We start from the raw sequence: 13,806 nt of genomic DNA, 5'->3' as shown, positions 1-13,806 counted from the left end.
CCTTTCATAGTCAATCTTCTGCTTCAGTTCAACAATGCGCTGGGCAATAGCAAGTTCTGAAGCAATGGCGCCTTGGAAGGCGACACTGAGGCCAATAGGTAGCTGCAGATCTTCAAAGCTGATGTTTGGCGTGTCAAACCACTCGTCAATGAAGTTGTGGATGATGGTGACATCAAAGAGAGGTAGATCATTGAAGATTTCTGCTTCTTCTTTGCTCTTGATGAGTTGCTCAAGAGCGTCATCTGCAAGATCTTCATCACTTGACAGATCAATGTCATCATTGCGCAGGATGGCAGCAGCTGTTAGCTCTTTGCCAGTGTGACACAGAGGCATCTTGGCCTTCTGGGGCTTGGAGACGCGTGATAAATCTTCAGACTGCACACTGTCTTCAGGAGGTGTAGTTGCCAATGGCTTCGCCCTTGAGATTTTTGGTGAAGGGGCTGGCTTTGAAGCTTTTGGCTTTTTCAACTTCTTTGGCTTCGGCACTGCAGGCGCGTCATCAGACTCAGTGTCAGCCGTAGGCTCATTACTGCAGTCCCTTGAACCAAGATGTAGGTGATGAGGCCTTCAAGGTTGGCGAAAGGACCGATGACATTGGGTTCTGCATGTCGTGTGCCATCTGCCCTTGGAGATGAGGGACCAGGGTTGAAGGCTAACCCAAAAGTCTTCTTGTTCTGCTTCGCAGAGTTTTGAGCAAACTGGAAGTTGCACTTGAACAGATTGTCGTCACGACACCATAGCAGTGACGACGAGTGTGCATCAGCAGGCTGTGGTCCACGGACCATGCATGGATAGAAGCCTTGAGCAATGGCTTCATCTCTGGACCTGGGTAGAAGATTCTTGAATAGGATGTCTCCCCATGGTCTCTTGATGGCGTTTTTCTCAGCATACTCCTGGGTCACAAATCTGTATTTGAACCATTGTTCTGCCCAATATCTTCGAATCCATTGGATTCGGGTCTTGCACTGACTGTAATCCTCTTCAGGATCTGTCTTGTACATTTCTGAGAGTTCATTTGGCAGATCTCTGGAGGTCTCACCACGACGCTTTCTGCCACCCTTCCTTGCTGCCTTTTCTGAAGCCATAAACTTTAACTTGAAAGGGTTAAAGACGTTCAAAGGCTTCAAAGGTTTTCGTTTGCTGGACCAACAGGAACTGGCTTCGGGAGAATTTATGTGATGCTGTAAGAATTCTGCAAATGAATGCAGACTATGAGAACCAAAGGATTCACCCACGGACATGTACCTGTGACAGCATTAAGGTGCGAGGGAAGGGGAAGAGGTCATATGCATTCTCAGAAGATTTTGAAGATAAATTAGTTTAGAAGACATTGACCTCATCGTGCGAAGACATTCACTCATAGATAAGAAGTTGGTTCCAGATTTGTACGAATCCACAGATTAGTACAAGTGAGGAATCTAACTACTTTGTGAAGCACAAGTGAATATACTAGGCATGTTATGAGATGCAGTATGAGAGAGATCTAGCTTGTGTGAACAGAAACTGCTTGTGGTAGAAAGTGACAGATCAATAGGATCAACGGTGCTGTAAAAAGGGAGTTTTATTTACCACACTGAGAACTGCTAGACGGAGTGGGAGATGAGGCCGAGCAGTTCACTCTTCCGTGCCATAACTTGGCGACGGAGGACACCTACAGCAACGGCGGAGAGGATGATGTCCGCGGTCGGTGTGAAGACGGCGTCGGAGAGGTTGCGGAAGCGAAGCGCTTCGTCGCCGGCGTCGTCGAGACCTAGCGGTGGCGCTAGGGTTCGTGCCAGGGTGGAAGAAGAGATAAAGACCGCTGTGAGTGTGTATTTATAGGCACAGGGGCGGCACTATGCTATTACACAGGTGCCCCTGGCGATTCGCATCTGAGGAACACGCGGCCAGTATGCGGAATTTTGGGGTTTGTTCCACGTCCCATGCACGCCTGGATTGTCGGGTGGTCGTTCCTACTTCTCCGGATTTCATGTGGAGGAATGGGCATTGAAAACGGACTTAATGGTTGTCTCTGTATCTTCTGCTGACAAGGACGCAGAGAAGACATTCGATAGTTTCAATAGAATGCATATGACTTGGAGAGATAGAGTTTGAGATAGAAAGCATAGAGAAGTCAGGGTCCGATCACATTCACTTAGTTCAAAAGATTCAACACGAAGACATAGCTATAAGTGAATGCTGTAGAGGACAGAACACTAGCATATATATATATATATATATATATATATATATAATCAACATAGTGAAGATAATCATGAAAATATGTTGAGTTCGAAGCCAAACCAAATGTGAAGACATTGCAAGGTAATGCCATGAGTGAAACACTTCAAAATAGAACGTTTGGTGGTGGCGTTACCCACCGTATAGGAAGTATTAGACCCAGACACGGCGCACAATTATCGTGGCGCTCCGAAGTCAAATTCCACATTAATGTATTCACACTTAGAATGTATGTCTTCATTGATTGAAGATATACTTCACTTCGTGTGTTGCACATCTAAGTCATCAATATGCATATGGGTTAGGATGTGTGCCTGATCACAGGACATTTGAGGATTCCAGGATATTTAGCTCACACCGTAACTTGCAAAACCTCTTCTCATCCAAGGGCTTGGTGAGGATATCTGCCAATTTCTCTTTAGTGTTGACGTGTATAATATCAATGTCTTCCTTCACAACATGATCTCTGAGAAAGTGATGACGAATTTCAATGTGCTTTGTCTTCGAGTCTGAACTGGGTTGTTGGCAATCTTGATGGCGCTTTCGTTGTCGCAGTAAAGTGGCACTTGCTTCAGATGAATGCCATAGTCCTTGAGTGTTTGCTTCATCCACAGAAGCGGAGCGCAGCAAGATCCAGCAACAATGTATTCAGATTCAGCAGTGGAGAGAGATACACAGTTCTGCTTCTTTGAAGACCAACATACAAGTGATCGTCCCAGAAAGTGACATGTGCCTGATGTAGACTTGCGATCAACTTTGTCACCAGCATAATCAGCATCCGAGAATCCAACCAGATCAAACTCTGAGCCCTTTGGATACCATAATCCTAGAGTTGGGGTGTGAGCAAAATATCAAAGAATTCGCTTCACAGCTAAGTGATGCGACTCCTTTGGTGCCGCTTGAAATCGAGCACACATGCAAACACTAAGCATAATATATGGCCTAGATGCACATAGATAAAGTAAAGAACCAATCATGGAGCGGTATACCTTTTGATCGAACTTTTTACCATTGTCGTCAGGACCCAGATGATGTTTGGCTGGCATTGGTGTTGTGAAGCCTTTGCAGTCTTGCATACCGAACTTCTTTAGGCAATCTTTGAGATACTTCTCTTGAGATATGAAGATGCCATTGCGTTGTTGTCGTATTTGAAGACCAAGGAAGAACTTCAGCTCCCCCATCATGGACATCTGGTATTGCTCTCGCATCATATATCCAAACTCTTCACTGAACTTCTGATTGGTGCAGCCGAAGATAATGTCATCCACATATATTTGGCACACAAACAGTTCACCATCATATGTCTTCGTGAAAAGAGTGGGATCTAGGGAACCAGGTATGAAGCCTTTGCTCTTCAGGAAGTATTTGAGTGTGTCATACCAGGGCCTAGGGGCTTGTTTGAGGCCATACAGTGCCTTGTTGAGCTTGTATACCATGTCAGGATGTTTTGGATTTTGAAAGCCAGGCGGTTGTGCAACATACACTTCTTCTTCAATCTTGCCGTTGAGAAAGGCACTCTTCACATCCATTTGATATAGAAGTATGTTATGATGATTTGCATAGGCTAGCAGTATGCGTATGGCTTCAAGTCTAGCCACAGGAGCAAATGTTTCATCGAAGTCAATGCCTTCCACTTGAGTATATCCTTGAGCAACGAGACGAGCTTTGTTTCTAACAACTTGACCATGCTCATCTTGCTTGTTGCGGTATATCCATTTGGTGCCTATTATATTGTGCTTCCGTGGATTAGGACGCTTAACCAGTTCCCATACATTATTCAGCTCAAACTGTTGAAGCTCTTCTTGCATAGCTTGAATCCATTTAGGTTCCATGAAGGCTTCTTCAACTTTCTTGGGTTCTGATATCGAGACGAATGCGAAGTGCCCACAGAAATTTGCTAGCTGAGTTGCCCTTGAACGAGTGAGTGGACCAGGTGCATTGATGCTATCAATTATTCTTTCAATCTGCACTTCATTGGCAACGCGAGGATGTACAGGGCGAAGACTTTGCTCTTGCTGTTCATTGTCATTGTTGGAAGGAATGTCTTCAGGCTGAGCATTGTCTTCATGTTGATCAGGTGCTGAAATGATAAGTTCTTCTTCAGGATGAGCTTCAGAAGGTATAATTTCTCCAGTTCCCATTAGCTTGATTGATTCACTGGATGGAACTTCATCTAGCACACTTGGCAGCTGCTCTCTTTGTGAGCCGTTGGTCTCATCGAACCGCACATCCACTGTTTCAACCACTTTGTAATGAAAGAGATTGAAGACTCTGTAGGAGTGCGAATCCTTTCCATATCCAAGCATAAAACCCTCATGTGCTTTTGGTGCAAATTTTGAGGTGTGATGTGGGTCCTTGATCCAGCACCTTGCGCCAAATACTCTGAAGTAACTGACATTTGGCTTTTTGCCAGTAAGGAGCTCATAAGATGTCTTGTTCAGTAGCTTGTGAAGATAAACACGATTGATTGTATGGCATGCAGTATCAATGGCTTCGGGCCAGAATTTTCTTGGGGTCTCGTATTCATCTAGCATTGTTCTGGCCATCTCAATTAGTGTTCTGTTCTTGCGTTCGACGACGCCATTCTACTGTGGCGTGTACGGGGCTGAGAATTCATGTGTGATTCCCAAGGTATCAAGATATGTATCAAGGCCAGTGTTCTGGAATTCAGTGCCATTGTCACTTCTGATGTGCTTTATCTTGGCGCCAAAATTGTTCATAGCTCGATTGGCGAAGCGTCTGAAGACATCCTGCACTTCAGTCTTGTAAAGGATTATGTGCACCCAAGTATATCTAGAATAATCGTCAACAATAACGAAGCCATAGAGGCAAGCAATAGTAGTTAAAGTTGAGTAATGAGTGGGACCGAAAAGATCCATGTGAAGCAGTTCGAAGGGTTGAGTAGTAGTCATGATTGTCTTCGAGGGATGTTTGGCCCTCGTCATCTTCCCTGCTTCACAGGCACCGCATAAGTGGTCTTTCTTGAACTTGATGCCCTCGATGCCTATGACATGCTTCTTCTTCGCAAGGGTGTGGAGGTTCCTCATGCCTGCATGCCCAAGCCTCCGATGCCAGAGCCAGCATTCTGAAGCCTTTGCTAGAAGACATACTGCAAGCTGTGGCCCTGCTGAGAAATCTACCACGTACAAATCATCTTTTCGATACCCTTCAAACACTAGAGACTTGTCAGATTCCATTAGTACAAGGCAACGATATTTTCCAAACATTACGATCATGTTCAAATCGCAAAGCATTGAGACAGACATTAAGTTGAAGCCAAGGGATTCAACAAGCATGACTTTATGCATGTGTTGATCCCTTGAGATTGCAACTCTACCTAGACCCAATACCTTACTTTTACCAGTGTTAGCAAATGTGATGTGGCTCTTGTCGGATGGATGTAAGGTTGAGTCCATAAGAAGATTTCTTTTGCCAGTCATGTGATTTGTACACCCACTGTCAATAATCCATTCTGAAGACGCTGGTGTCATACCCTACAGTGTAGTTAGGGGGATAGGCTTCACCAAGAGCATTGTGAAGCAAAAATATTTGATGAACCAGTGGGTTATGAAAGCTTAGATCCAGGTTAGGACTAATAGGGAGAGTAGCAAGCGATTCAGGTACTAAGTACATAGTAAGACCATTTGGGCATTTGATCTTGCGCCCTACAAGATGTTTAAGGTCCCCAGCAATAGCGTCAGACGATTTTGGTTTTCTGCTGGAGACCTTTCCCTGCAAAAGAGAGTTAAGCCTTCTTAACCACCCACATCTTAAATGGTGGCTTAGAAGCAATAAGTCTAAGTGCACCATCTGAGAATTTTGGCTTTGAAGCCTTAGCAAACAGTCTTGCAGGCGAACAATAGTACTCATAAGAATAAGCAGAGTAGTTCTTGGTCTTATGAACATGGCGGTTTGATGAACCGCTCTCATATTCATATGCCTGAGTATGATTTTCCTGCAAAACATTTGCGTTAGTGCGACTCAGGTGAGTCCTCTGTCTGTATGAAGCCTTTGGACCGTATGAAGCCTTTGGTCTGAGGTTTGTCTTCTTAACGTGAGGTGTCATGATGACATTCACAGGAAGACTCTCCAGACACCTTTTCGGAACCCAGATCTTCTTCATAGGCGGTCCATTCCTGCAGTTAGTACCAATGTACCTGGCATACACTTCACCATTCTGATTCTTAAACAGTATATAGTTTGCATCAAAGGATTCATCAATGATAATGGGGTTAGCACAAGTGAAGCCAGATAGATTGGATGGATCTGCTGAAGGTTCCTTTGCAGCAACCAACATGGTTTTGGGGTACTGCCCAGGTTTCCTGTAAGAGCCATCTGCATTCATTTTCCTTACGAACCCTACACCCTCTTTCCTAGGGTTTCGGTTCAGAATCTGCTTTTTCAGGACATCACATAGTGTCTGATGCCCTTTAAGACTTTTGTACATCCCTGTTTCAAGCAATGTCTTCAACCTAGCATTCTCATCAGCAGTAGCGGTGGTATCCTCAGCAGAGGGGTTAGTTACCGCATCAACAGTTGAAGATATTGCAACAGCAGTAGCAGTAGAACATTCAGCAACAGAAGTAGCATTATCACGCTCAATGCATTTAAGACATGGTGGTTCAAATCCTTCCTGAGCGGGACTGATCTGTTTGGCGCGAAGTGACTCATTTTCCGTTTGAAGATCTTCATGAACCGCTCTCAATTTCTCAAGATCTTGCTTCCTTTGAAGATAATCATAGGAAAGCTTTTCATGAGTTGTTGAGAGAGTTTCATGACGGCTTTCAAGTTCCTGATACTTAACATGAAGATTTTTTATGTCTTCAATTAAGGATTCAGATCGAGTCATTTCAGCACCTAACAGATCATCGCTTCTGTCTAACAGTTTTTGAATATGTTCCATAGCTTCTGTTGTTCAGTTGCAATTTTAGCAAGTGTTTTGTAGCTAGGTTTTGAACCACAATCAGAGTCATCGTCACTAGATGTTTGATAGTGAGTAGTGCGTGTGTTTACCTTGGCACTACGTGCCATGAAGAAGTAGGTAGAGGCGGAGTAGTCCTTGTCATTTGCATTGGTGTCGGTGATGAAGTCATTGTCTTCAGTGCTGAAGATGGACTTGGCAACGTATGCTGTAGCCAGACTTGCGACGCCTGAGTCGGATTCCTCCTCAGACTCCACCTCCGCCTCCTCAGAAGCAGACTCCTCCTCTGAATCCATTTCCTTGCCAACAAACGCACGTGCCTTGCCAGATGAGCTCTTCTTGTGTGATGAAGACTTTGAGGAAGACTTGGAAGAAGACTTTGCGTATTTCTTCTTCTTCTTCTTGTCGTCAGAGTCATATTCCTTGCTCTTCTTCTTCTTTTTGTTCTCATTGTCCCACTGTGGACACTCAGAGATGAAGTGGCCAAGTTTCTTGCACTTGTGACATGTTTTCTTCTTGTAGTCATGAGCAGGAGCTTCATCATTCCTTGAACTTGATCGGGAAGACTTTCTGAAGCCTTTCTTCTTGGTGAATTTTTGGAACTTCTTGACAAGCATAGCAAGTTCCCTTCCAATGTCTTCAGGGTCATCAGAACTGCTGTCAGATTCTTCTTCAGATGAGGAGACAGCTTTTGCCTTCAAGGCACGAGTTCGCCCATAGTTTGGACCGTAGATCTCTCTTTTCTCCGAAAGCTGAAACTCATGTGTGTTGAGCCTCTCAAGTATGTCAAACGGATCGAGTATCTTGAAATCAGGACGTTCTTGAATCATCAGGGCCAGGATGTCAAATGAACTATCAAGTGATCTCAGCAGCGTCTTGACGACTTCGTGTTTGGTAATCTCAGTGGCGCCGAGGGCTTGAAGCTCATTTGTGATGTCAGTGAGTCCGTCAAATGTGTGCTGGACATTCTCATTGTCATTTCACTTGAAGCAGTAGAAGAGGTTGCGAAGGACACTGATTCTCTGATCTCTCTGGGTTGAGATGCCTTCATTGACCTTGGAGAGCCAGTCCCAGACCAGCTTGGATGTCTTCAAAGCACTCACACGGCCATACTATCCTTTAGTCAGATGACCACAGATGATATTCTTGGCAGTAGAGTCCAGTTGAACGAATTTCTTGACATCAGCAGCAGTGACACCTTCTCCAGCCTTGGGAACGCCATTCTTGACGACATACCATAGGTCGACGTCAATGGCTTCAAGATGCATACGCATCTTATTCTTCCAGTAGGGATATTCAGTTCCATCGAAGACGGGGCACGCAGCGGAGACTTTAATTATCCCTGCAGTCGACATAGCTAAAACTCCAGGTGGTTAAACCGAATCACACAGAACAAGGGAGCACCTTGCTCTGATACCAATTGAAAGTGCGTTATATCGACTAGAGGGGGGGTGAATAGGCGATTTTTATGAAAGTCTTCAGAACATGGGAGTTTTGAAGACAAACGATAAAATTAAACTTATTACCATGCAGCAGAAAGTAGGCTACACTAGGCAAACCATAGTCAAGTATTCAATGAAGTGAAAGCACAAAGACTAATAGCAGCTAGGTAGTAAGGATCAGGTAGGAAGATATTGTGAAGCCAAACAAAACACGCAGTCACTCAGTGAAGACAAATGATAGAGCAAACATACAATGACTTCGCAAGGAGTAACAGTAAGTAAAGTGAAGTGAAGATGAAACCAGTGATTCGTTGAAGACAATGATTTGTTGGACCAGTTCCAGTTGCTGTGACAACTGTATGTCTGGTTGGAGCGGCTAGGTATTTAAACCTTAGGACACACAGTCCCGGACACCCAGTCTCCTTGAGCTAAGGTCACATAGACCTCGCCCAATCACTCTGGTAAGTCTTCAAGGTAGACTCCCAAACCTTCACAGACTTCGTTCACCTGCAATCCACAATGTCTCATGGATGCTCAGAACGCGACGCCTAACCGGCTGGAGGATGCACAGTCCTCAAGTGTAATAAGTCTTCAGATCACACAGACAAGAATCAATGAGGGACTTCTACCTGTGTTATCCTGCAATCCTCACAAACACATTAGTCCCTCAACTAGGTTTGTCGTCAATACTCCAAAACCAACTAGGGGTGGCACTAGATGCACTTACACAAACCAGTGCGTGCCATCCACTATGCACCAGTTTTTGATTCAGTGGGTTGATGATTAAGTGGAGGTGATTCATGCGGATAACTCGGCCTGTGTTGCTTTGGCGGATGCATCGGTGGATTGGCAACATCCCAATGCTACTTGCTTGATGGGACGTGACTTATCAGAATTTGATTTTCTCAGCGCGACCAAGAATGGTTTTGTGCCTGTTTCTTTAAAGCCGACTGAATGCAATCGGCTCCAAGGTATGATATGTTTAAATGGATCCTAATTCCGAGTGGTTACAAAAACGTCTTGTAAAGTATCGATCCAGTGAGAACGATATGTATGAGTCTATATAGGAGTTGGATGACATGGATAAACTTGGACAAGGTTTTACATCAGCCGATCCGTTAGAAGAGGTAGATATTGGAGATGGTTCAGTCACTCGACCGACATTTATAAACAAAAATTTGAAAGCCGATTGTAAGGCTAAGTTAATCGAGCTATTGAAAGAATATGTTTGTTGCTTTGCATGGGAATATCATGAGATGCCAGGGTTAAGCCGAGAGCTAGTGGAGCATCGGTTGCCTATAAAAGCCGGTTTTTGACCTTATAAATAGTCGGCCAGAAAATTTAATCCGAAAACATATGACCGGATCAAGGAAGAGATCGTTCGATTGCTTGAAGCTAATTTCATTCGACCTTGCAGGTATGCCGAGTGGATTTCTAACATTGTCCCAGTGGAGAAGAAAGGATCCGGAAAGTTGAGGGTGTGCATTGATTTCAGAGATTTGAATAGGGCTACACCCATAGATGAGTATCCTATGCCAATAGTTGATATGCTTATTAATGATACTTCTGGACATAAGGTTATTAGCTTTCTAGATGGTAATGCCGGATACAATCAAATTTTTATGGCCGAAGAGGACATGTACAAAACGGCTTTCCGATGTCCTGGTTTCCTTGGTTTATTTGAGTGGACAGTGATGACATTCGGATTAAATAATGCTGGAGCCACGTATCAAAGGGCTATGAATTTAATTTTTCATGATTTACTCGGTGTCACACTTGAAGTTTATATTGATGATATTGTTGTCAAATTGGATGCTTTTTAATCTCACTTGGCCGATTTGCGTTTAGCTTTTGAAAGAATGAAAAAGTATGGACTGAAGATGAATCCTTTAAAGTGTGCATTCGGCGTATCAGCTGGCAAGTTTTTGGGTTTCATTATTCATGAAGATGGCATAGAGATTGGTCCCAAAAAGATAGAGGCCATACATAAAGTGGAGGCTCCAACATGCAAGAGAGATATGCAAAAGTTCCTTGGCAAGGTCAATTATTTGAGAAGGTTCATAGCTAACCTATCAGGGAAAGTTGATGCATTTACTCCTATCCTTCGGTTAAAGAATGATGCTGATTTCACTTGGGGGGCAAAACAGCAAGAAGCATTTGATATGATCAAGAATTATTTGTGCACTCCTCCGATGATGAAAGCACCCAAGCATAGGGAACCCTTCAGAGTCTACATTGCAGCAGAGGAAGGAGTTATTGGTGCTGTTCTAACTCAAGAGACCGAAGGAAAAGAGCATGTCATCACTTATTTGAGCCGCCACTTATTGGACACAGAGACAAGGTATACATTTATTGAGAAATTATGTCTATGCTTATATTATGCTTGCACAAAACTGAGACATTATTTAGTGCCGAGTGTTTGTGTAGTAGCTTGTCAAACCGATGTCATTAAATACATGTTGCATAGGACAATTCTTAGTGGTAGAATTGGCAAGTGGGCTTATGCTTTGATTGAATATGATTTGGCTTACGAATCTCTAAAATCCATGAAAGGCCAAATTGTTGCTAATTTCATTGTTGAACATCGGATTAATGACAAGAATGATGTTGATATGAACCTTGTTTCATTAGTACCATGGAGATTATATTTTGATGGTTCAGTTTGTAGCAATGGCCAAGGTGTTGGTATTGTTTATATATCTCCTTATGGTGCTGTTTTTGAAGCCTCATGCCGCTTAGAATATTTTTGCACAAACAATCAAGCCGAATATGAAGCATTGTTATTCGGCCTAGAGATGTTACTTGCTATAGGTGTTACACATATTGAGGCTTATGGTGATTCATTACTAGTGGTGGAGCAAATATCCAAAGCCTTTTAGTGTTTGGACGAATCACTTAATGTTTATCTATATAAATGTTTAGATATAATCTCTACTTTGGATTGTTTTAGCATTGCACATATATCTAGACATGACAACTGGAAAGCAAATGAGTTGGCACAACAAGCATCTGGATACCATGTTGATCATGGCATGTTTCATATTTCTCAAAGTCTGATGTCTTGTCTTACCAGTATAAAAGAGGCCGAACCAGAATCCACTGATTCGGTCATTAATAAAAAATCTAGTGCAGGTGACAATCCCGACTGGAGGAAGCCCATTGTTGATTACTTGTGCAATCCGAGTGAAAGGGTGGACAGGGTTGTTCGGCGTATGGCTTTCAAGTATACAATGAGAGATGATGGTCTTTATCACCGAACAATCGATGATGTTCTTCTAAAGTGTTTGGATGAGGACCAGGCAAGAGTTGCTATGGGAGAAGTACATGAAGGCATTTGTGGCACTCACCAGTCGGCTCCCAAGATGAAATGGTTATTGCGACGTGCTAGGTTTTATTGGCCGACTATGGTTAAGGACTGCTTCAGATATTATAAAGGGTGTGAAGCTTGTCAAAAATTTGGTGATATTCAATTGGCTCCTGCTGCTATGTTGCATCCTATTATCAAGCCATGGCCCTTCAAAGGATGGGGTTTAGATTTTATTGGGCAAATTCATCCATCTTCCTCAAAGGGGCATCGGTCCGTATTGGTGGCAACTGATTATTTCACTAAATGGTCTGAAGCAGTACCTCTCAAGAACATGACACATACAGAGGTAATTCAATTCATAACTGAGCACATTATTCATAGATTCAGTATTCCTCAAACGTTAACAACAGATCAAGGTTTATCTTTCATGTCACACCAAGTCAGAGAGTTTGCTGAATCTTATAACATAAAGTTTCTCAATTCCTCTCCATTTTATGCCCAAGCTAATGGACAAGCTGAGTCTAGCAATAAAATTTTAATCAAACTCATCAAGAAGAAGATTGAAGATAATCCAAGGAGATGGCATGAGTTGTTATCTGAAGCTTTGTGGGCACATATAATTTCAAGGCATGGTGCTACGAAGGTGACCCCATATGAGCTAGTATATGGTCAAGAGGCCGTTTTACCGGTGGAAGTAAATTTGAATGCTTTGAGAATAGCCAAACAAAATGATTTATCGGCACTAGACTTTTATAACTTGACGATGGACAATATTGATGAGGTTGCCGATAAACATTTGGTTGCTTTGAAGTCCATAGAGTGAGACAAGTTGAGGGTTGCAAGTGCTGACAATAAGAAAGTTAAGTTGAAGAATTTTCAAGTTGGTGATCTTGTCTGGAAAGTGATTTCGCCGATTGGTTCAACAGATAGAAAATTCGGGAAGTGGTCTCCAAGTTGGGAAGGTCCTTTTAGAATTACAAGAGTTGTTCCCGGAAATTCATATTTGGTGGAATCAATACAAGGGGCATTGTTACCTCGAGCTCTCAATGGCAAATATTTGAAGAAGTACCACCCGAGTGTGTGGCAGGAAGCCTAAGTAGGCAATGGCCGATATACCATTATCGCCCTTAGCACAAACATGGCCGATACATAATTATTGCCCTGAGAAAAATAAATTGCCGATGGAGTGTTGATATCGTCCTTAGAACAAACACTATGCATATTATTTTTCGGCATGCAAGCTTTGCCGAAAAACGGGGGGGCATGTGTTGACACCTGATTTTGGCAAGATACGGATTGCAATGAAGATGGTCTCGAGTGAATGGGTTTTCAGCATGAAAATATTCACATCGCCGAGTGGAACCACTTTGATGTTTCAGTTTTTGGCCAATCACATCCTCAAGATGACCTCAGATGAAGGAGCACTCTTAAGGAATTGTCTTCGTCTCGTCGAGGCAATCAATTTTGATATATAAATCATCTCAATCTGAGTTCATATGCAAAAGTTAGAGGCAATACACTGCAGACCGAACCTCAACGGAGATATGGCGCGAGGTGCCAAACACTTGTATGATAGGTTGCACGAGTAATTCGGCCATCAAGACGGCCTTGAGTCGAAAAACCTTCAAAAAGAAAAAGTTTGCCTCGTCGAGCCGATCGTTTTTCATATAAAATTTGTCTCAATCCGAGGTCGTATGCAACCTGGAGAGGCAAATCAAGATCAGGCTGTGTTTTCAGTCGCGAAATCCGAGTGAAAACCTACCGATCGAGTAAAAGGTCGAGTGAAAAACTTATCGATCGAGTAAAATATTGGCTTCCGAGTGAAAATATAGTAATCCAAGTGAAATTATCATCCAAATGAAGTTATTCCGAGTGAAAAGATTACCGTCGAAATGAAAACTTGACGTTCGAGTAAG

The sequence above is a fragment of the Triticum aestivum genome, chromosome 2A, assembly GCF_018294505.1.
Source record: "Triticum aestivum cultivar Chinese Spring chromosome 2A, IWGSC CS RefSeq v2.1, whole genome shotgun sequence".
Lineage (NCBI taxonomy): Eukaryota > Viridiplantae > Streptophyta > Magnoliopsida > Poales > Poaceae > Triticum > Triticum aestivum.
This window is presented reverse-complemented; position numbering follows the sequence as displayed.